At 39.4% G+C, this 22,208-nt stretch overlaps 1 protein-coding gene across 5 annotated transcripts in view; it reads left to right on the top strand.

Moving 5' to 3' along the window:
- MAGI2 (membrane associated guanylate kinase, WW and PDZ domain containing 2) overlaps nt 1–22,208 on the top strand; it is an 815,351-nt gene that overhangs the window by 522,755 nt on the left and 270,388 nt on the right. The window lies entirely within an intron of this gene.

Here is a 22,208-nt window from a genome sequence, read left to right on the forward strand (position 1 = left end):
AATCAGGTTACAGTCTGGGACAAATTTACATGCTAAGGCTTTTTCAGTCTTTTTGTGAGAACTGTAGTTTTTTGAGCTACATTTATTAATGTGTCATTCACACATTGTGTACTCACCATAATCTACGAAGGTGTCTTCTTTAACAAGTCACAATAAATAGATATAAACTGGACATCAGTGTACCTCGCAGCAGGTCAAGAGGATTAAATGTCTGATTTCAATCTTTCTTCCGCTACAGCACATACTGTAGCTGTAACCAAATGTTTAAGTATGTTGTGGCCTGGGTGGATGTACTACTAGATCAGTGAGAACTGGTTGGATATAATTTATTATATAATTTATAAATATTTGTAAAATATTTTAAAACTCATATTAAAATATTCATTTAAATATATCATATATTATAATCAGGTAATTATTTTGGTAGCCTAACTAGGAGCCAAAATATCTGGGTAGTTTCTGTAATATGGAATGTTGATAAAAGCCTTGATAAGAATCTACCTCTTGCTTGAGCACTAGAAAAGGAATTACTAAAGTGCGAGTAAAGAATTATATTTACATCAGTAAAAAGTCAGATTAGTTGAAATATAACTTTGTGCTTGCTTGGTCAAGGTTACAGTGTTTCAGTGGTCTGTGATGCATTCAACACATTGCATGTCATTTATTCTTCAGATACAAAACTGTGGAGGTAGCTAATATCATCTCATGTATTGTTTTTGCTTCTTTAGTTTGTCATGCAGTTGCTGTCAATGACAGGATGGAATCCGTGCTTTTATATATATATATATTTCATTGTCTTCTAAGGTTTTAACATAGGTCTTCCTGTTATGTAAACTTTTGTACATCCAACTCTCTGAAGGTTTCTCAGTGGTAATGACTTATTAGGAAGCAAAATATTTGAAAAAAGCATTTGACTGTGTGTGTTAACTTGTCACAGTTGAACTTAATTCATTTTATTCTCACAGCTCCTTCTGTGCAATATAGCCCCACAGACATCTTTCTTATGCGTTAGTAGGTATAAAATAGTATAGAAATGTTTTCATTCTCTGTAGAAGCTGATAGGCAAAGGCCATTACTTTCAGTGTGATTTCAACATGTGTTTAACTGAATCATATGCCACACACTGTTAGAAAACAAAATCCAAACATCTGTAAACAGAGGTAGGTGCTAAATGACAGATGACTGATTCAGATATACCTGCATTAGGTGATCTAAGTAAATGATAATAGATTGTAAACATAAAGTTTTTTTTTATGAAGGAACAAGAAGTCTGGAGCACTTTTCTACAGGTGATAATTTTTTTTTTCTCATAATTGATGGCAGTTAAAAGGCATAAGAGCATAGCAAACCACATTAACTGAATGTGTGCTTCCACTCTGGTGTTATGGAAAAGCAATAATATGATTTGAGAGTGGAGGATTAGGCCAGTAGGACCTGGGAGGTTACATCACCTTTGCGTATGAAGCTGCTTGAAGCTCTCCTGGCTGCCTCTGTCCGGTTGTGGTGCATGCCGTTCAAGCAGGAAGATGACAAGTTGGAGAAGAGCTCATGAGACATATTAAAGGACTGAAAAATATGACTTATTTGGGATACTCAGACCTGAATCTGTCTGTCTTAGCAAAATAAAGCTGAAGGGGTGACTTTGTCACACTTTGCAAGTGCTTCAGCAGTGTTTGTAGAAAGAGATACCAGGTAATAGATAGCTCTTCAGTCTCACAGCCAAAGTATATAATGATCCCCTGGCTGTAACTAAAACCTGTTCAGATTAGACATAAAGCACACGTTTTTAGCAATGGAGGCAATTAATGAGATACCCAGGGTTACAGTGTATTAAAGTTTTAAAACGAAGATTGGATTTTTTTTCTAAAAGGCAGGCAACAATTCAAATGGCAGTTAAGTCAGGGAGGTTCACAGAGGGATGTGTCCACAAAGGTACCATGCTATTTTACAGTCTGAGAATGTGGATATGATCCCCTCTTACCAATTAATGAGATTCCTATGGGGAAGAAGAGGGGTGGCTTGTTTCGGGTCGTACTAGCTCCTGCAGAACCCTGCTAGGAGGAGCATTTCATTGCATTGGTACATCCCCAACAGCAACAAATCCTAACAGCCTGGACTAGGTCAGAGCTGCTGTCATCTCATGACAGGAGTCCTCCTCCTCTCCATGCGCAGTTCAGAAGTTGTGACTTGCGCAGTGCAGTGCTGTTGCACGGCATCACCAGTGAATCTATTTCTGGCATCCTCCATATTCACAGCAGATGGGGCCATCTAATAGTTTTGGCATTCCCAGTGTGCTGCCGCCGGTATGACACTATGGGGCAGGCGGTTTTGCACCTGAAGAGGTAAGTGGAGTGTGATTAGGGCTTAGAACGGTCAATGGGCAGAGGTGCAGGCAGTACCTCAGCTTTTGGGGTGCAGGAGCCTGCACAGGTGCTTTTACACTCCGGTCTGGTGCAGGTACTCTGCTTGGGTATTGCTTGGCACATGGCTATGGGCACGCGAGGTTTTGGCTGCTTAGCAACTGCATAATAGGGCTGTCCCAGAAGGACACGCCGTCTGTTTAGTTTATAAATGTAAAACGTCCACTTAAAATCTGCATAGTACATCCCGAAGAATATTGAAGCACGCTCTGCCTTTATAGTACCAGAGGTGTTTGGCACTGCCAGTGTGGCACCTCCCCAACACAGCAGCAGTGCGAGAGATTTCTGATAGACTGTCACTGTGCAGTGCGTTGACCTCTTCATCCAGTGAAAAGCCCCCTCTGGTTTTCCTCCTGTCCTTCCTGCCCCGTTCCGCTCTGTAGAGCGCATCTTTGGCCAGGAGGTTGCTTCATTTTCAGTCAAGTTGAATAAGTACCAATGTTCTTAAAAATAAAGATTCACCGTGTGTACAGGAAACAACCACAAGTTGCAAGGCATGTGTAGGCAAAACGGTTCTTGAAAAATATCATTCTTAATCTCAGATTTCTTCTTTTATAATAGGTTTGCTAAGAAGCTGTAACCCAAGTTAGAAAGACAAAATATCAGGAAGCAAGTATGTGAAATCTCAGGGGTAGATTTGCTAAAACAATTAGTATCTGATTATTTTTCTGTTCCTTCAAAAAAACGTTCTCAGTTCAACAATTTTTACTTAAATGAAATTATAATTGGCTGAATGGCAAATATCTTCTAGCTTTCATCATAGAAAATGGTTCTGCATGTTAACTTTTCAGTTTTATCTAATGAAATGTTGTGTCTGGAGAGGTAAGAAAGAGGAAAATAACATGTGGCTATTAGTGTGTTTAGCCTGCTATTCAGTTGGTGACTGACATCTACATTCGTAGTAGATAAGACAAATGTAGCTCTAAAGTTTCCATGAAGAAAGTCCTTATGCAAAAACGTAAATGTAAGGAAAATATTTAGAAAGTAATTAGATATCTTCATTTTTCCTGAAAACACAGTCATGTGATTAATCAGCATGGCAATTTATAAAACATGTCACTTGGGTGAGAAAAACATCCATATTCATGGCAATCCATACTTCACTTTCTTCAATAAAATCTCTGAATGGATTTTGTTCAAGGGTCTCTAACCACTGTTTAAGCAGATAATTCTGTTTTAAAGTTTTCTCTCCCATAAATAGTCTTGCTATTCTAATCTAGAACAGGCAGACTGGCATATGAGCAGACAAGTTATCTGTCCCAAGCATCATTCCAAGTTACAGGAGGTACTAGCAGAACCAAGAAGTCCTGGTGATTTTCTTTCCCATCCACCCAACACAACTTTTACGGCCACTTACTATCATTCACGTTTCTGGATTTTCAGTTATTCATTTCTGCAATGCAACCAGTGTACAACATTCTTTGTTTTACAGTCATCTGAAGAACATTTAGTTCTGCATTTCGAAATCTTTTTTGACTACTGACCTGAAATGTCTGTATTTAATCCAGGCTTGCAAAAAACTAAAGGAGGTTTAGAGTACAAAAGAGTCGGATATTAAGGTAATACTAGAGCCAAAAAAGACCTAATGGGTTAAAAGACACTTGCATCCTTTATTTTACAGTGAATCAATTACGTCAGTCTGACAGCTGGATTTCACTCCTTTGTTAGGGCATTTACAGACATCCTCTCCGGCACCAGCTGCCCTCCTGGAGAACCAGCCACCTTGGCTCCTCACTGTCGCTTCCTCCCACCCCTCTCTTTCCTGTAGTTCCTATTTCTCTGCCAGCTGAGCAGTGTGTACTTGACAGCCCTCTGATCTGCTTCAGACAGAATCAGCCAGGAGGACTCCTGTGAACCACCAGTAAGGATGATGGTTCAGTAACAGGGCAACAATGAGGGTTGGGGGTCAGGTACAGCTTCCACTGCTCTTGGATTTTGTTCCAAACTTGCAACGCTGCTGTAGTCCAAAAGCTATTTTGGGAACATTACACAGAAATAGGTCTTACTCAGCAAGGTTAGTGAATATGACAATGACATCTGTAAAAGCAGTAAATTTAGTTCTTCTGGACAGAAAATGTGCACAGAAATTCTGCGTTTCCAAAGAAAACACAAAAACTTTGTAGTAGGGAGGCTCTGACAAAGTATATGCTAGCACAGCACTAGTAACTAATGGCACACAGCAACAACTTTTAGGATTTTTCTGAATGACACTTTTATTGTGGGACATTCAGCTTAAAAAACAGAACTGGCAGTAGCTCTGTAAGCTTTTCCTTGCAGCCTGCTCAGTAATCATCTGATCTTGCCTTCTGTCTGAGGATTCCATTCTTGTGCATTCTCCATGCCCATGACACCTTTGATCTTCTGACACTGTGAACCATTAATAACAGGGCTTATACCATTCATATTTTATAGTTGTAACTACATATTCCTTTAATTTACTATAACTTTTGTTTAGAATATATATAGTGCCCTACCGGGGGCAATGTCTGCATCACCTTGTCATTACTGTGATGCTCGTAGTAGCTTCAACCTGGCTAATCTTTAATTCTGTAAACTTTGCTATTTAGATGTACTGGTTCAAGTTAAGCTGTAACAACTGGCCACAATACCATCGAAGCTGTTTAGAGCTGAGCAGAATTGGGCACACTTCTTAATAAATTGTTAATTTTGCAATTTATGCCTGCCATAATTGTGTTCAGTACAAGAAAGTTGGACCAAGTGTTAGCTGGCCATAAGTATGAACGAGGAATATACTGTTTTTAGAAATAAGGAACTCAGCTTTGTTGTCATTTATAGGATTAATTAATTAATTAAAGATATTAATTAATTATATTAATTTCAGTGATGCTTTTCTGGATCTATGTCAGGGTAAGAGAGTTCCTTACCGTGTTTCATTTTAGGAAGAGATTGCTGATATTGCCCAAATAAATTGTTCTCTGCATATTCCCACTGGCAGCTCATGGTGACCAAGTGAGGGACAAGCTAAGACGCACTTTCGAAACACTCTCATGTTGGTGCATGAGAAATCTTGCCTGAGCATGACATTACTACCATATGTGTGTCTGTGAACATATGTAGATATAAATGCTCACATCTGGCTGCTTAAGTTGCCATCATTTTTGATGCTAAGAGGAGACATCAGTTGTTCCATTTAGTATTCTTATCTTGTCAGCTAGTTATTACTTTCTGTAGAGGACTATACATCATGCTTTTGCACACATAATTTGCCCACAAGCTCACACACTAGCACTAGGGTCCAGAAGGAATTTGTACATATCAGCCAGCTGAAGACTGACTCCCGTGTCTAGTCGCAGTCATGTCTAGTCCTTCTTATCCTTCACTCTCTCAGGTACAAGAGTGAGTCCCTTGGGTCTCAGAACCTGCAGCAACATGGTACTTCAGAGCCTCTGAGAGTATCAAGATCAGGCTTTGCACTCTGCTGCTCTGGCACATGAAGTAACTGTGTAACTGCAGCCCCATCCCTGCCCTCTGCCATGAAATATAGGCTCTTATTTGCCTTTTACCCCAGAGTCACGAGTACAAATTAAAAGCAGTACCTTTACAGGTAACTCCTCTTGTGCCTTGGTGGGGACATCCTTTCTCATCCCATCACTGCTTGTCTGTCACCCTTATCTTAGTGATGACTCAAGACCATCCCCTGACTTCGATAGCTGTAACTGTGTGTGCCCAGTGCATACACAGGCCCAGCAGTTAATAGCACCGAGTTAAGAAATATTGCTAGGAACCGAACTTATCAGGATTCAACCTCCTCTGTAATAATGCATCCTGGCTTTTAAGAGGAGAAAGTGGCATTGGCCTTTTGAAAGTTCACGAGGCTTTTCCAGTCTTGGCAAGAATGATGGAGAAAAAGGTTTCCTGCCTGTCCAGTGTGGTGTATGTTCCTTGCTCTTTCTCCCCACCCCGCACTTATTTTTTTGCTGCTTCTCTCCGTTCCTGTTCTGATTTCTCCAGGTTCAAATCAGAACCCCTTTGCTCTGAAGCTCAGGTCAACACTAGGCAAGGCATTGGGCATTACTGTTGCTAAGAGCAGCCCGTCCTCTCCCAGTTGCATGCTCGTGCGTTGACAGGGTCAGAGCGTGATTGAAGGGTGAGAGATGCACAAAAGCAGAGAAGGCTTGAAATTAAATAGTCTTTGAAGCTTTTTCTTAACTAGTCTCACTCTGGCACAGACCCCTGCCTTAGGGGGATGATCCAGTGGAATAGCAATGACCTAAAGCTACCGCTCTGCCCACTCAAGCATGCAAGAAGGAGAATTTATCTCAAAAATGACCATATGAGAATATCTGGGCTGCAAATAAATGTTTGTACATTAACATCAAAATGTTTGTACATTAACATCAAAAAAACTGTTTTTTTTTTCTAAAATACAGAATGCTGCACAGAAACAAAAAAATGGAAAAATCCTGATGGGTGAGACCTTTATCTCTTCTCTCATTTATTACTAGTGCCAATGGAGTAGCTGTCCTAATTAAAAAGAACTTGCCCTTTCAAACAGAGGAGCTGGATTCTGATCCAAATGGCCTTGTAGAAAAGAAATTGCTGAATGAAGTCATTATTCTAATTAACATTTATGCTCCTAATGTTAACAATGTACTTTTAAAAGGAACCAGTAGCATAGCTATTCCTCCTTAAATCATCTAATGGTCTGGTGTGGGTACTGATTGTAATTGCCCTTTGGTTCTCAATTTAGGCAGATCTACTAGGGGCATTGCAGTGTAAATCAGATATCTCAAGAAAGTCGTTAATGAGCTAATGAATGATAGATGCTTGCAGTGATGAATGGCACAGCTGATAATGCTTATTTAGCCAAGTGGTATACTTAAGTGTTCTGTATTGCTTATGGAAAGAAGCGACCATTCACCAGTAACTAGGTAATAATGCATTAGCTATTACTCAGTCTGCTCCATGATTTCTTCTTCCAGTTCCCAGGATTAGCCCAGTCCCCTGTGCTCTGCATTCCTAAGCTGTTTCTGTGATTTGTAATTCACAGAACTGTAGTTTGGAGCCCTGCATCTCTGTTTGACTTTGTTTATATATTTCTTGTCTCCCTTACCATAAATCATAATGACAGCTTAATTGGTTTATATTTCTGAAGCAGTTTGAAATGTGAAGTGTTGCATAAGTGTTCAAGGTTGTTATTACTTTGTGACTCTTCCCAACCATTTTCTTTCTGGAATGAAAATTAAAGAGAAATTATTTGCCATTTACGAGAGTAAATATGGTGAATCCTGTCATAAATAATCACTCAAGGATCACCAAAAAAACCCCTTTGTTTCACAGAATTGCACTTTTTAAATGCTTGAACTTTGCATCTCCTCCATAACACAGTAAATCCATTAACTTCACTGGAAGTATTTGATTTATGCTCATGTGAAGGGAGAATCAGAGTTTTGATATCTGCGGCTCTGAGAGGGTAGCTTTGTGATGGAATAAAGGCCCTGGCAAAGACATGTCTTCTGTAAAGGTTTTTGCTATAGTTAAAACACTGCACCATTCAATACATTTAGAATCTGAGATGATGACTTTATTTCAGAGGAGGAAAATGCATAATTGTACCAGTCTTTAAAGCACAGTATTATTACAAATTGGAAGATCCTTCATTCACAGATGTATATTTTACCTAAGGAATTTATGCATACCATTTTATTTTTTTTTCATAGAACAGTGTTGACTGGAGACTAACCCTCCAGCTTTTCCTTAGGACCTGGCCAGCACTTAACATTACCAGAGAATTTTATCTGGTGCAGTGTTCAATAAATAAAGTCACATGGAGGTAGATGTTTGTGCACTTAATTCCATTTGTCGCTTCCGCTGGCTCACAGGGCAGAGTCGAGAGGTATCCATGACAAAGTAGAAAAGTCTTTTACCCCAGAATAGGATTTTAGGATCAGAAATGAAGCAGGCAGGCAGAAGAAGGACAGCCAACAAAAAGTAGCCTGGGGCAAGACAGTGTGTCAATGAGAAAGAGAGAGATAAGAAACACTTGGACAGTTGTGCATGTTGGCTTCAATCTATAATGACTGTGCAGGCCACACATCAAAAACATTTGGCCGTCCTTGATGGAGAACAAAAAAAGCACAGATTTTTCAGCTATTGCTTTTTTTTTTTTCCCCCCAGTTAAAATTACTTAAACAGTCAACCTGGTGAATAACAATTCATCTACACTAACTCTGATTTTAATTATTTGTCTAGCTGCCTTCAGGCAATTATTAGATGTCATCTTAGAGAGACATAGTGAAAGCTCCCTTTGTCTTTTAACAGCCACTCTTTCTGCTGTTGATTGGCTGGATCTACAGCTCTTACTGGTGTAAATTCCATTTGTGTTGTATCTTTCTAGCGTAAATTAAGGGCAAAATTTAGACCATCAGCTCCAATATTACTTAGTTTAGTCAGCACTGACAGCTGCTGCATTGCTCTGGTTCCGTGCATGCAGAGACCTCCATGGCCTTGGGACCCAAGTGTCTATTTGTGCCTAATTTCTGTCATAGTCGAGAAATGAGTGGGAAGCACCTGCATCCCACACACTTCCACAGCAGTCCTATCCGTGCTCAGAGAATGTGTCATGAGTTGGACACATGGCAAAATGCCCACACTGTCATGGTGGTGATGACACTTTCTTAATAGCCTCGTGGCCACTTTCTTGGTAGCCTTGTGACCGAAGCAGAGGCAGCGGAAGGTCAGGGTTTATTTGATGTCCCACCTTGCACTTCCACAGTGCCCTAGCTGCTGGATGAAGGTGACCCTCCATCCTTCTTTTGGAAGATTGACACCGTGAAGCTTGTAATTTGTGGTGTCTGAAGAAGATCAAGCCCAAAGGGGCCTGCTTATATAGCTTAGGAGCAAGAAGACTCACCGAGAGTGGCCAAGTTAGTTCAGTAGAGACTCCAGGACTGTCTCCTTCCCTACTCTGTTCTTCTGCAAACATGTGATAAACCGACCCCAGGAACTGTCAATTACATCATTCCTCACTATCCGTTAGTTTGTTTCTAATCTGAATTTTTCTGAATGACTCAAAAATAATTAGTTTTTAAACCTTTTTTTTTTTCATCCTGGCTGAAGTTTGTGTTACAACACAGTTAGGATGTGGGGTTTTAGGACAGGTTTTTAGGACTGGGGATTGCCTCATCATGCATCTTTATGTAGTAATTGAGCTCTGGAAGAGCTAAAATTCCTTGTTATAGCACAAGAACTCATTGGTAGTAAAGTTACGGATTAAAAGTCGCATGAGAAAAGTAAAGCTTTATATGTCTGTCATATCAGAACCAAGGGGGTAGACAGCAAATTAAGTACAAATATAATATGTTAGAAAGAGTTATCATACTGGCTTTAAGAGAAAATGGGAACACAGAGTCTCCATTAAATGTTTAGTTATTGCTTAGTATCTAGGATTTATAGTATCAAATGATCCTAAAAAAAAATCCTGATGATTTACATTCATGTGGCAAATAATAATCTTTTGTTGCTGAAAACAGAATTTATGTAGTTTTTTTCTCTGGGGTTTTCTGGGAATTTCATTGTTCGTTTTCTTTACCTGGAATTACTAGGAGTCTCTGAGAAGTATTTTTATATATTCTGACAGCTCCTTAAGGAAAGAACCAATAGGGAACATCTGATTTATTCACGTTGTGCAAGATAACTATCCAGGACATTGTGCAGATGCCTTTGTAGGCACATAAGGCAAGGATTATCTTCATACCTCTCTGATTGGCAGAATAGCTTTCTCTGGTAGCAGCTTGAATAAATGAATACAAAACCTGATTGACTACAGGGATCTCTTTTTTTCTCAAAAAGTTTGACTAAAATGTCAGATGAAATTAACAGTCTAGAGTGCCTTCTTGAGGTTGTCAAGGAAGTTGGAGACAACAGGTTTCCAACTATAACCCAGAGAAAACGCCACTGTGAAATTGTAAATGGTGTCTGTAAATACAGCTTTTAAAATAAGCCTGAGTTCCTACTAAAAAAGGAAATACAGGACTAATCAAAGTGGGGGTAGGGGGCATTAATCCAGCATCTTGTCTCAGGCAAAAGACAAATCAGGCAGTTCTCAGGACTGTATGACCTCTACAATACCCATTTTTGAGTAAACTTCACCTGGTCCCTGTTCCCCTACACTTGGCATTTTCAGGTAGATCTGTGGCAACTATGGATTGATTTAACATGCAGGTAAGCTCTCCAGAATTTATCGTATAGTAACTGTATGTTCTTTAAACTCATTCCCATTTTTCACTTAAAACTTGATCTGAAAAACTTCAGAAGCTCTAAAGTTTAATTCATTTTGAATACAGGTGCTTTCTTTCACTGCCTTTCAATTCTCATCTTTAATTTCATGTAAATTTTGTATTTATTTACTTTTATCATATCCCTTAATTTTTACCACCTTATTACATAAACGCATTTGATTTGGACAACCGAAATAAATTTGGCTTTTATTATAGGGAGTTTATAATTTTATTTGCTTTTCTCAAAACATCTTTTATTTCTGTAATTTTTTTCCTTAAAAAAGTCTGGGCCAATGCTGCATACAATAAAGTTCTTAAGCACATTATTGAGCACTTGCATTACACATCATTCCATAAACTGCTTTTTAGTTTTCAGTTCTAGCTTTGCATGTTATTTATCAGGAGGAAGCTGCCACTGTACATTGAGCTGTCTGCAGTAATGCTAGTATCTGTCGTGGGTTAGGCTGATCCGGCAACCAAACCCACGCAGCTCTCCCAGTCCAGTAAAATGGAGAGGAGAGAAAAATGTAATAAAAGAGCTGAGGATCGAGACAGGAACAGAGGAGCACCCACCAACCACAGTCCCGGGCAAAAGAGGCTGTTTTCTTAAAGCAAAACTATTTATTAACAGCTACCTACAAAAGAGAAAAGCACACAAAAACAGTTACTTAAGAGAATAACAAGAAAAACAAGGCCAGGTCTTAAAAACAACACCACTCCCCCCGCTTTGCTTCTTCCTCCCGGCTCTACCTCCTCCCCCCAGCGGCGCAGGGGGGCAGGGAATGGGGGAGTGCAGGTCAGTTCATTCCAAGTTGTTACTGCCGCTTCTCTTAAAGGAAAAGGAGTCCTTACACCATTGTCCCTTGCTCCAGCGGATCCCCTACTCACAGCGAAAGCGTGAATCCTGCCCGCTGGGGGGCAAATCCTTACCCCATCGGATTTGCCCCAAGTGCGGGCTTTACCAGTCCTGGGCTTTTAAGGAGCTGTAGCCACTCGCTCTGGCGTGGGTCATCATACAGACTTTAAATGCGCTCCGGCGTGGGTCGTCATACCGACCTTAAATGCGTCTCCGTACAGACTTTAAATGCATAAATGCGTAAATGTGAAATGCGTAAATGTGTCTCTACCTGTGCCCATGATTCACAATAGTCTCAGGCTCAGGCATCTCTTCCCGACATGGGTCATCCACTGGTTGCGAGTGGGTCTCTGCTTGCTCCACCGAGGACTTGTTACAAGGGGCCGCTCGCAAGGGGGACTCAGCCGCGGCACACGTTGTTCTGTTCCATCTTCACTGACCTCTTATCTGTGTGGCCGTTTCTCTTAGATTTCAGTCCTGTCTGGGTGAACTCGGCCTGGTGGGTGCCCCGGCAGCGGGGCTCTCCCCGAGTTCCCCAAGCGGCTCCGCCGCCACCATCCTCGACGGAGCAGGCCTGGCCTGGCCCAGCCGGGAGCGGGGGCCGTGCCCCACTCCCGTCTCCTTGCCCCTGGGCACAGGCACACCTTTCCGGTTCCCTTGTCCAACATTAATAGGGCAATTCGCAGAGGCACCGATTGGCTCAAGCCCCGAGGGGGATGGGAGTCCGGTCTGATGGGCAGCTTCTGCCACCTGGACCTCCCCCCCCCCACTTCAAACCATAACAGTATCGCTCTGGAAAGGATAGTAATTTTACAACCTGATGGTTCCCTGATTTGCATTTATCAATAATGAATTTCATCTAACACAATGCCTTCGCATACACTTACCTTTTTTTCTGATTTTTAGTCCTTCTGAAGCTTCAGAAACATCCAGTTCCATGGCCCAGACTAAACTAGATAAAATTTTGTCTAGAAATGCCCTTAGTCTTTTCTCATATTTCCTTTCCAGATCATTTGTAAGGGTGTCAAACCATGTAAGCACTGCTGTCAAAAGGGAGGGACTCTGCTGTAAGCTGTTCTCTAATATGGAAAAGGACTTTTACTTCTACAAGAACCTTAGCAATAATGTATGAATATATGAAATGAGAGTTCAAGAGAAGTAGGCAATCTCATAGTTTGTTAAGCCTAAATCTTTAAATGATGGTAGAAAGCAATAGCATGATTCAGCATGTGTCTGCATCATGGCATCTATCATTAGCTGTCTAAAAGGAGTCTAGACATTTTTAGAAGGTCAGTAACCCAAAACATTTACACTTCCAGAGATGAATTCATCCTACTCAAGATCACTACCCAGAGCAGATGGGGAGAGACGGATACTTTTTTTAAGTAGCAAAAGTGAAATGAGTTAAAAACCTACCCTCTCATCATTTAGGGATCAGACGCAATGACAAGTGACTAATCGAGAGCTGAATCCAGTCAACAATGGCCAGCTCACAACAAAAGAAGATGTATGTGCTGTGGGAAGAAGTATCTCAGTATCTCTTTGTAACTGCAGCAAAGAGTATACTGTTTAGTAACAGAACCATGTGTCTTTCATGGGAAGGTAGGGGGATCAGATTAACTATACCATTGCTTTTTAGAAGATGAGATCAGATGACAGAGTTGCTTTAAAATGTACAAAATAATGTACAAAATACTATAAAATAGTTACTAATACATTTATCAAGCTGTATTGTTGCAGTCTTGTTCTAATATCCTGCATTCATACCTCTGAGATTCTCGCTTGTGAAGTCCAAATGCCCTTTCGTATTAACTATTAATGCCTGTCCCTTTGTTCATGATCTTCCTTAAATAAGTATGAGTAGCCTTTTTTATCTAGATTTTTCACTTCTGGTATGCTGTGCTCAGTGTAAGATCAAAACGTGGAAGTTAAAGGTCACTTCATATTTGCTGGTGGTTGGGAGATCTGAGATGATGTGCAGTGTGTGCAGCACGTTGCTGTATCTGATAAGCAGTCTTCTCTCTTCTAGGCCATTATCTAAAATTGATTTGTTCTGCTTCTCAGATAGAAACACAAACTTGAAGAATATTTGGGAGAAGTAAGGTCAGGACCTTAATCTTTGAGGAATCTTAAAGCAAGACAGTTCCCTCTCCATAGCCATCTCCACCTGGGCTTAACGCAGAATGATTTATAGTTACTTTATCTGAAATGTATTTATACCTTCAACCCATGGGATTCCCAGGTCTGACAGGAGAACTGTTATTTCCCAGCTGTGAGGGATTTAGTGCTCAAGAGGGTTGTATCTATTCACATGGTTTGGTCTAGGAAGGAATCAAAGGGATGATCAAAACGGTTCAGGCAATATCTGATTCTGTAAAGGTGCAATTTTTCTTTCCACTTGCTTCTTGTACTTTTACACGGAATTTTTATGGGTTAGTCTTGCATATATATGCCTAAATTTGTAGAAAGGCTACTCCAAATAGCTAAAAGATTAATTAACAACATGTAAAGAAAGCAGAATATTTATAAGATAAAACCGCTTCTGTACCTTAAAAAAAAAAAAAAAAAAGGATGCTTCAGTTAAAAGGAAAAACAGCCATGTAAAATGGAACTATGGAAACAGAGATGAAGAAAACTTAGGAGAGTGAACTCTCTGAAATACACTGAAGTATTCAGTATTCACTGAAGTGACATCTCTGAGGAAATTTTTTACTGTTTTAGGTCATCTTCTAATGCAGATGTGATATACTGTATCAGTACCTTAAGGTTAAAGAAAATCAATTTGCTACTGATATTTATGTTGAAAAATATGAATTGAGAAATTGAAACAAACTCATATATCCTTACTTTTACAGTCTTTCCCAGACTCTCTGGACAGGAGAGATTCTTATTGAGGGGCAGTTGGGGTCTGATAATAAGAGAAGAGCAGGTCTGTTGTGTTGGAAGGTTTGACAGCCCGTCTGTCTCCATTCCTGTATTCGTGGATTTAGAAACTTCCTCTTCTATTACATTTACTGGGGGCCAGAACACTCTTAGGAAAAAAATCCACAGCTATAATTGGTGATTTAATTTTAATGTAGATGAATAGACAATCCTGAAGCCAGTTATTAAAATGTCATTAGTTGACACAGAAGTTAGCATATCTGCCTAATGTCTGTTAGCAGAAGCTGCAGAGACCAACCCAAATGAGAATTCTGCCTGGGGAAGAGTCACGGCAGCACAAAACATCAAAAATCTCCCTGCCTCTGGGAAACAGCTGGACAGTCCCTGCCAGAAAATGCTCAAGTGTTTGTTGGGAATTCATGGGCAATAACCCTCACCCCTCTGCTCTACAGAACCCTGAGATCTCCAGAAAATATTCCCTTTGAGCAGCTTTAGCCATAGCTAAAGCCCAATACAGTTAGAAAAGAGCAAGAGTGAAAAACAGACTTTATAACAAGTAGCCCTGGGGATCTCTATATCCAACAAGTATGGAATTAGTTCTCTATATCATGTGTAACTCATTCTGACAGCACTCCCAAAGTAAATAAATTTTAATTTGTATTTTAAATTCAGATGTTAATGTAACAGGCTTAGAGAACTAAGCAATCTGGATTCAAAGGCTTAGTTAGAAAAAGAAGGGCAAAAACTTCTCTGGGATCTTCAGTCTCTGGTTGAAAGTAGAGAAACTAAAAGTTGCAGCAAAGATCTTAGTAGAAGTGTAACTTTGCTGTAAATATTTCAGAGAACACAATAGAAGTTAAGAGCTGTTGTTGAAAAACACAGTCACAAATCTGTATTTAATAACTTTTTTTTCTCTGAACCCCAAGAGATCTGAACCATGACCTTTCCTGGCCTCTTTGCCATCTTAATGGCACAAGATCATGAGAAAAAAATAATATCAATGTAAATCTAAAATCTAAAGGCTTTAGAAGGCTTCATTTTTTAATGCCGCTTGCTTTGGCACCATGCTAAGAGTTCTGCAACTTTGATCCATCAAGCAGCATTGAAAAACCATCATGAAAATGTATGAATCTAAGAACAAAATCTACTCACCAAACCTTACAGCAATGATTAAAAACGCCCTAATTATAGTATAGTCACCCGTCAAAATAAATTATTCACTCAGGGTAAATGAGTGAAAAGAAGTTTTCTAGGCTTCCTTAAGGAGGTGGTAATTGTCTTGAATTTTGTTAAAATACTTCACTCACTATATTTTAATAATGTCTATGTACTGTTTTCCTCTTTGGGTATTTTATAAGATGGTTGTAAGAATTTTGAGAGAGGACTTTTTCAGTTTTAAAATATTCTATACTTGTGTATTTGTGCTGAGAACATGTTTCATGACATACAAAAGAGTGCTATAAATGACATGTACAGTTGACCAGAAATGTTAAAATAAAATAAATTCATAAGAACATGCCAACTGATTGGACATACTTCCACAAGAAAGTGATGTGTGGATCTGACAGCACAGTGAAGTGAGGGCATGATGACATCACAGGCTTGGCTCCTGGAGGTTTACACAGAGTTTTGGAAGTCCATGGAGCCCGCATTTAGGAATCCTTCCAGTCTTCAACATCCATTGCACACAATACCAAATCCTTCAAAGAAAATATCCACAACCCATTCACTTGGGCTATTTTGGCCATGAAATCTTAATGCCGTTTGAGAGACTACCAACCACGTATGATCTTACCCCGCTGGTTATGATGCCAGTGTCCTGAGCCTGCCCTAAGCAATACCAAAACCACGGGCTTTCTTCCTACTGGCTTCTGGAGATTGACAGAAACCTACACCTACATTTTGATCCAAAGAATGCTCTATGTGTGGATTCCAGACTGCAGCAGACTTGAGTCTGATGTCCCAGGGCTTGCAGGCTGCCGGCCACTACAGATGGAGATTTTGGTTTTAGATGTCCTTTCACTGTTGCTTCCAAAATCTGTTTTTTTTGCAAGTTTTTTACTATCATTTAAATGATGTTCAGACCCCTTCATTATAGATTATAAACAGATGCTTCTTGATGAGTGTGATAAGCCTCTAGTAATAAACAAACGCAGCTATCATCTTTGAATCAAATAATAAAATACCCACATTCATTCACATTATTATTTTAGTTAAAAATTAATCTAATTTCTACCTACTTAAACCTCTGTATACCATTGCAATCCATTCTTTTTCTATATGTATTTTTTGTAAACTGTTAAAATATCAAATGTAACTCTTATATCCAGACAAAAATTAGACTTCAGAGTAATTTCCCCTTAATTTATTATCACTAGTGAGTGACCGCAAAAGTAATACATTGAAATTTAATATTCATCATAACATTTGCAGTTATTATTCTAATTACTGAAAAATAAGGTTTGTCTTTCATTTCCTAGAGTCGTGGCTGACTCACACAATTTTGACTGATACTTCAGCAATTCAGAGTTGTATAAACAGTACAGACAGATCAATCTAAATGAGGGTGCTGAATAAGCAGAAGCAAGGGTTTATTTGTGGCTGGGTATTGTTTCATCCCACTCTAAAAATAAGTGTGGAAAGGAGTGTGTATCTCATTCTGGGCTCAGAATCTGAGTCACACCAAAGTTAGAAGTATTCACGTTAAAAGCTTTTGGCTCTGACACACCTCTCGTTTTTTATAATCTCCTAATTCCTCAGCACCACTTTTAACTTTTCATAATACTTACATTTTTAAACTAAACTTTTTCATTTCTCGGATGAGCTCAATGGAGGTTCAGGAGCCCAGGACTCTCCCAGCAATAACTCCCTTCCTCCACAGTGATGGTCCAGGCTGGCCAGCGCCAGGAGCTAAGGGAGCACGTCCTCCTCCACAGCCGGGAAGGCAGACCTGCCAAAAAGCCCTTCCTCTCCCTTCCCCGTGCGGAAGGATGGAAAGTGGAGGTGTCTGCTCTATGCTGCATTTTGGGCTCTTTCCTCGCAGGAGGGGAGAGGGACTGGGGGCACTGGTGGTGAAGGTGCTTGGCAAGGGCAGGCAGAGGAAAGTGGATGCAGGTCAGTCCCTGCAGCGTAGTGCAAAGTGAAGCACAGCATTGTAGGAGACAGAGTTATAACTGCTTCCAGTAATTAGGATCACTGGGTGTCGAGCACCTCGGTATAGTGACTGTCACCAGATCTGAATCTTCTTATCATTTCAGCGTGAGAATTCTTCCGCTTCTTTACTACCACCTGAATACTTTGTCTTTTTTTCTTCCGTAAGGGCTTACTTTTGCTCAGGAAGCAAGTTAGGATCTGTTGCTTCATCATCAAACACTTCATTGATAAAATAAAAGTCTTACTACTTCCTGACATAGGTGAGCTCAGATTAAGAAGAAAAAGAACTTCTTTGTCCTCCTCATTTTCTCCTTTTTCTGCTTCTTCTGACTTCCTGATCTGGTCTTTTTCCCCTGTCATCACGGCTAACCTCCCCAGTAATTTTGTCTGACTCTCTCTTTGCAGAATCACGCAGACCTTTTCATACAGCTTAGGGGTGGCAAGGAATGCTTGGTGATGGTAACTCTGCTATGGCTTCCGAGCCCTTTCAGCAGCAAAGTCAAACGGGTTAAGGTTAGACCATCTTCGGTGTTCAGCTGCACTTGGAAACAGGCTGTGAGCTCTGAGGCAATCAGGCACAGCAGCAAACGGATTAAGCAGTGGTGTTTTTTCTGCAATTAAATACTCATTCCTCACTGCCTGTCCACATGAAGGCTTTGAGTCAGGTCCAGCGAAAAGGGCTTAGCTTAAGCTCTGCTGGCTTAAACTGACCTCTTGACTTTGTGCTGGGGTGGCAGAAGAGCATGCACAGATCTTCAGTTCAACAAGGAGGCACCTGAGTAAGAGAGCAGCTGCACTGAGTCAAACCAAGGAAAACTGTAGCCCCATGCTCTGTCTCTAAAACTGGTAGATGTTAAGGCAAAAAATACAGAAACAGAGAAGGCATGCAGAGATACATTCTGCTCTCCACAGATCTGTGTTGTATGGAACTCTTGATCCAGAATTCGTACCTTTACATTTAATAGGCTTTCATGTTGTTGTTTTTTTTTTTTTTTCTGTGACTTCGTATAGTTGCTTTTTGATCATATTTATGATACTGGCACCATCTGACAGTGAATACCACTATTCTCTTATGCTGTGTGAAAAACCCCACTTCTTTTGCTCATTTTAAACCTGCTAATTTCATTGGGCATCCTCTTGTTCTCATGTAGTGAGAAGCCAAGCATCCATTCATTTATTTTCTAGGCACTTTCCCAGGGTTCTCTTGATTTTATACATATCTGCCATATCCCCTTTCCTTTGTCCCCTTTCCAAGCTGAAAACTCCAAATCAATTTAAGCAGTTCCAAGCTTTAATTGCCCTTCTTTAGTTCCCCCATGTAATTTTTGAGAGGCAAGTACCAGAACAGCAGGCAGTATACAAAAGGGAGGGTACTATGGGGTTTTGTATAGTGCTATAAAGGTGTTTTCCGTTTGGTGTGCCATTCGGTTTTTTAAAGCTTCTAACTGCTGAGTTTTTTGACTGCCAATGAACAAGGGATTTATGTTTTCTTTTAGTAAGCTTTCTTTTTTTTTTTAATTAATTCCTTTTTCTTTTAAATTAAGCACAACTAAAATTATTTATTTGGTGTGCTTTTTGTACCTACAGGAAGCTGAATTTCAGTACCTTATGATTAGTGTTTCAACAGTAATACCTTGAACCAGCCCTGTCCTTTGCTCAGGCAAGATGAGAAAGAGCCAATTTTATCAGAGATTTTCCAAACATCATTGCAACAAAAGTTACAGTGTTTAAACATTTGGTCTCTGCATTATGCCTGGATATGACAAATGCTGAGGCTTTATGAGAGAGTCTCCCATTAGCTCTAATGCTAATTTCTAAGTCTTAGGCAAGGAATGTCAAGACACCAAGAAAATCTTTTTGATAGAAGATACAGTTTACATTCCTTCTCATTTTTCTTTAATGGAGCATTGCTCCTTCACTGAAATGGCTGGATCTCTAATCCTATCTGTTTTTTCCTTTGGAACTGCATGGATTCTTTTCATCATTTTTATGATGCACTGATGATGTCAGTATCTGTGGACCAGTTTCTTATTTTGATTTGCACTGCTTATGCATATATTTGAGTTAAGGATGGATAGATGGATAGATAGATACCAACTAATAATGCAAAACTCTTTTAAATCAATGGTTACTGGTTAATAAAGCATATAACATGTTATGTTAGAGGACAGAAGCTGGAAATTATACTGCATTTTCAGTTTGAAACTGCATGAGTTAAATCCTTTTTGGCTTGTAATCTTAAATGTGCATTTTTGTTTCTTATATTTTTATAAATGTGATATCCATAAAAATTTTTTTGTTAAGACTTTTTTTCTCTGTCCCCACTAATACATACAGTCAGTCAAAGTGCGAAAGTGTTTAATATCCAAAAATAGGATAATCATGTCCTTCATTTAAAACATCTTATCTACTATTCAGGATATTAGCATTACTGCTAATTACTACTGCACTCAATTTCGTATGACAATGGCAAAACTCAGAACAAAGGATAAAAAGCCAAGGTACTGCACTTGTAGTTTCACAGTTTGTATCACACCAGTCCTATAATCCTGGTATTTGTGAGCTGATATTTGTGAAATCAGTGGAAATCAGTGCATACGTCACAAGTTTTGTAAAGCTTATGGCATCTGCGGCACTGACTAACTTTCAGATTAGTAAAATGGCTTAGGTCAGGGAGGAATTTTTTTAAATTGAGGAATCCTTTTTTCAAAATGCGTAATATTTCAGATGTGCAATCTCACCAATAAAGGCAACGTGATCTTAAGGACATACAAAAGTACACTTGCAACTGAGCACTGCCTTCAAGGACTTGTTTTCAGGTACTCTCAAAATACCCTGCACTGTCAGGGCTTAGAAGTTTGAGTGTGACCAGACCTGATTTTGGCATATTTTGGAGGTATAGTTTTGTGAATAGATTAATGTAGATTCCCCTTCATCCGTTAGACCTCAAATTCTGCTCCCCTGCTTTAGCCCCGGGAGCCAGAGAGATCTCCTGCAGACTGCGGGAGGGCAGGTGACAGGCAGCTGTACAAAGGCACAACTCATTGCCCTGCTGGCAATGGGGCTCTGTGCTAAACCTGCTGCCATCTCATGAAATCAAAAGAAAATCTTCAGCGAGTCAGTTTTCCATTGTGCCATTCCTAAGCCCAGAGAGGCTATGAGGGCCGTTTAACACAGTACATTTTTCTAGTGTATTACAATTGCAGAAACATCTGTCATGAATATCATTTTACTAAACCACTGTGGAAAATTCATAGAGTATTCAGGAGTTGCAAGGCCACTCAGTTCCTTACCTGTATTGAGTTGGTTGTGTGACTGAACATTGTAATTCATTGGAAACACGCAGGAATATTACTAACAGTAATAATTTTTACTCTTCTGAAACATGCATCTTATGATGGTTTACTGTCCAGATATAACATATTTATTTGTTTGTGACACACTAATATGTGGTTAAAAGCATTTTTGCCAGTTGCTACTATTAACTGATCACGCAGAAGCCCTGAATTGTGGGATAAGAATTAAAAAGTGGTCGTATGGTCTACAAATATCTTTGGCAACTTAATATCCTTACATAAGTGCTTTTTCCTTTGGAAAAGTTTCTCACAGTATTTTTAGTTTCCTATACTAACTGATGAAAATCTGCTTGTAAGGCGTCATGCTCACTGCCCTTCAATGCAACCTTCAGATGAAAAAAGACAACTGCATAAATAGTATGTCTTATATTTCTCTTAATGTTTGCTTCCAGATAGTACTAATATTTTTTGTATTCTTCAATTACTTAAAGACAAATTTGAACTATCAGTAAGAAAGCAGTTTTGAGGCCAGATATGCTACAAGTGCAAACCTTCAGATATTGATAGATAACATCAGGCTATGGTCCATCTAATCTACCAGTCCTTCTGACAGAAAGTAGGTGATTCAGGAGAAGTTGCCATAAATTTTGTGAGAGACAAATAGGGGATAATCTGTCAGCCACCCTAAGTCTTCTCAGAATTCCTTAGTACTTTGAGATAATTTTAAGCTCTAAAGCATTAGGTTTAAATTTTCTTTGAAAATATATTAGCGTTAACTATTACAAATCTGGACCTTTGCTCATGAATAGCAAAAATTTGACAAATATTAAAAATGAGATAGTGCAGACATTGCTGAAAACTGCGTATCTCTGTATCATTGAGCGATTATTTACTTTCTAAGCAGGTGAGAGAATTTGATGTGTGAAAATGACATAACATAGTGAAGAGCTGATAGTTTTATGGTCCTTTCGATCCTTCAGAAACTCTTGTAATGCGGCATAAATTTTACAAAATTAATTTGCTCTAACTAGGGGTTTGAAGCCAGAAAACAGCTCCAGTATGCTGACTATTTGTCAGGTATTTGGAGGTGAGGAATATAAACCTACCCTGTTAAAATTTCAGGAAGTGTTAATATGGTATATACTTCTGAGCATGATTTGATCACTAGTGCTACCACCGAGAAAATTAATTACCATTTCATGAAAGGTGAATATTTATCTTCACAGAAAACATTTTGAACTGATCTTTATATTAGCTGATGAACCAAATCCTATCTCACATAGTCTCATTAATCTAAGACAAAAGAAGAAGAAGCAGCAGATATATTTCTGCAAATTTATGTGTTACTCCTTTTCTTTTC

This window comes from Tauraco erythrolophus, chromosome 4 (genome assembly GCF_009769465.1).
Source record: "Tauraco erythrolophus isolate bTauEry1 chromosome 4, bTauEry1.pri, whole genome shotgun sequence".
Lineage (NCBI taxonomy): Eukaryota > Metazoa > Chordata > Aves > Musophagiformes > Musophagidae > Tauraco > Tauraco erythrolophus.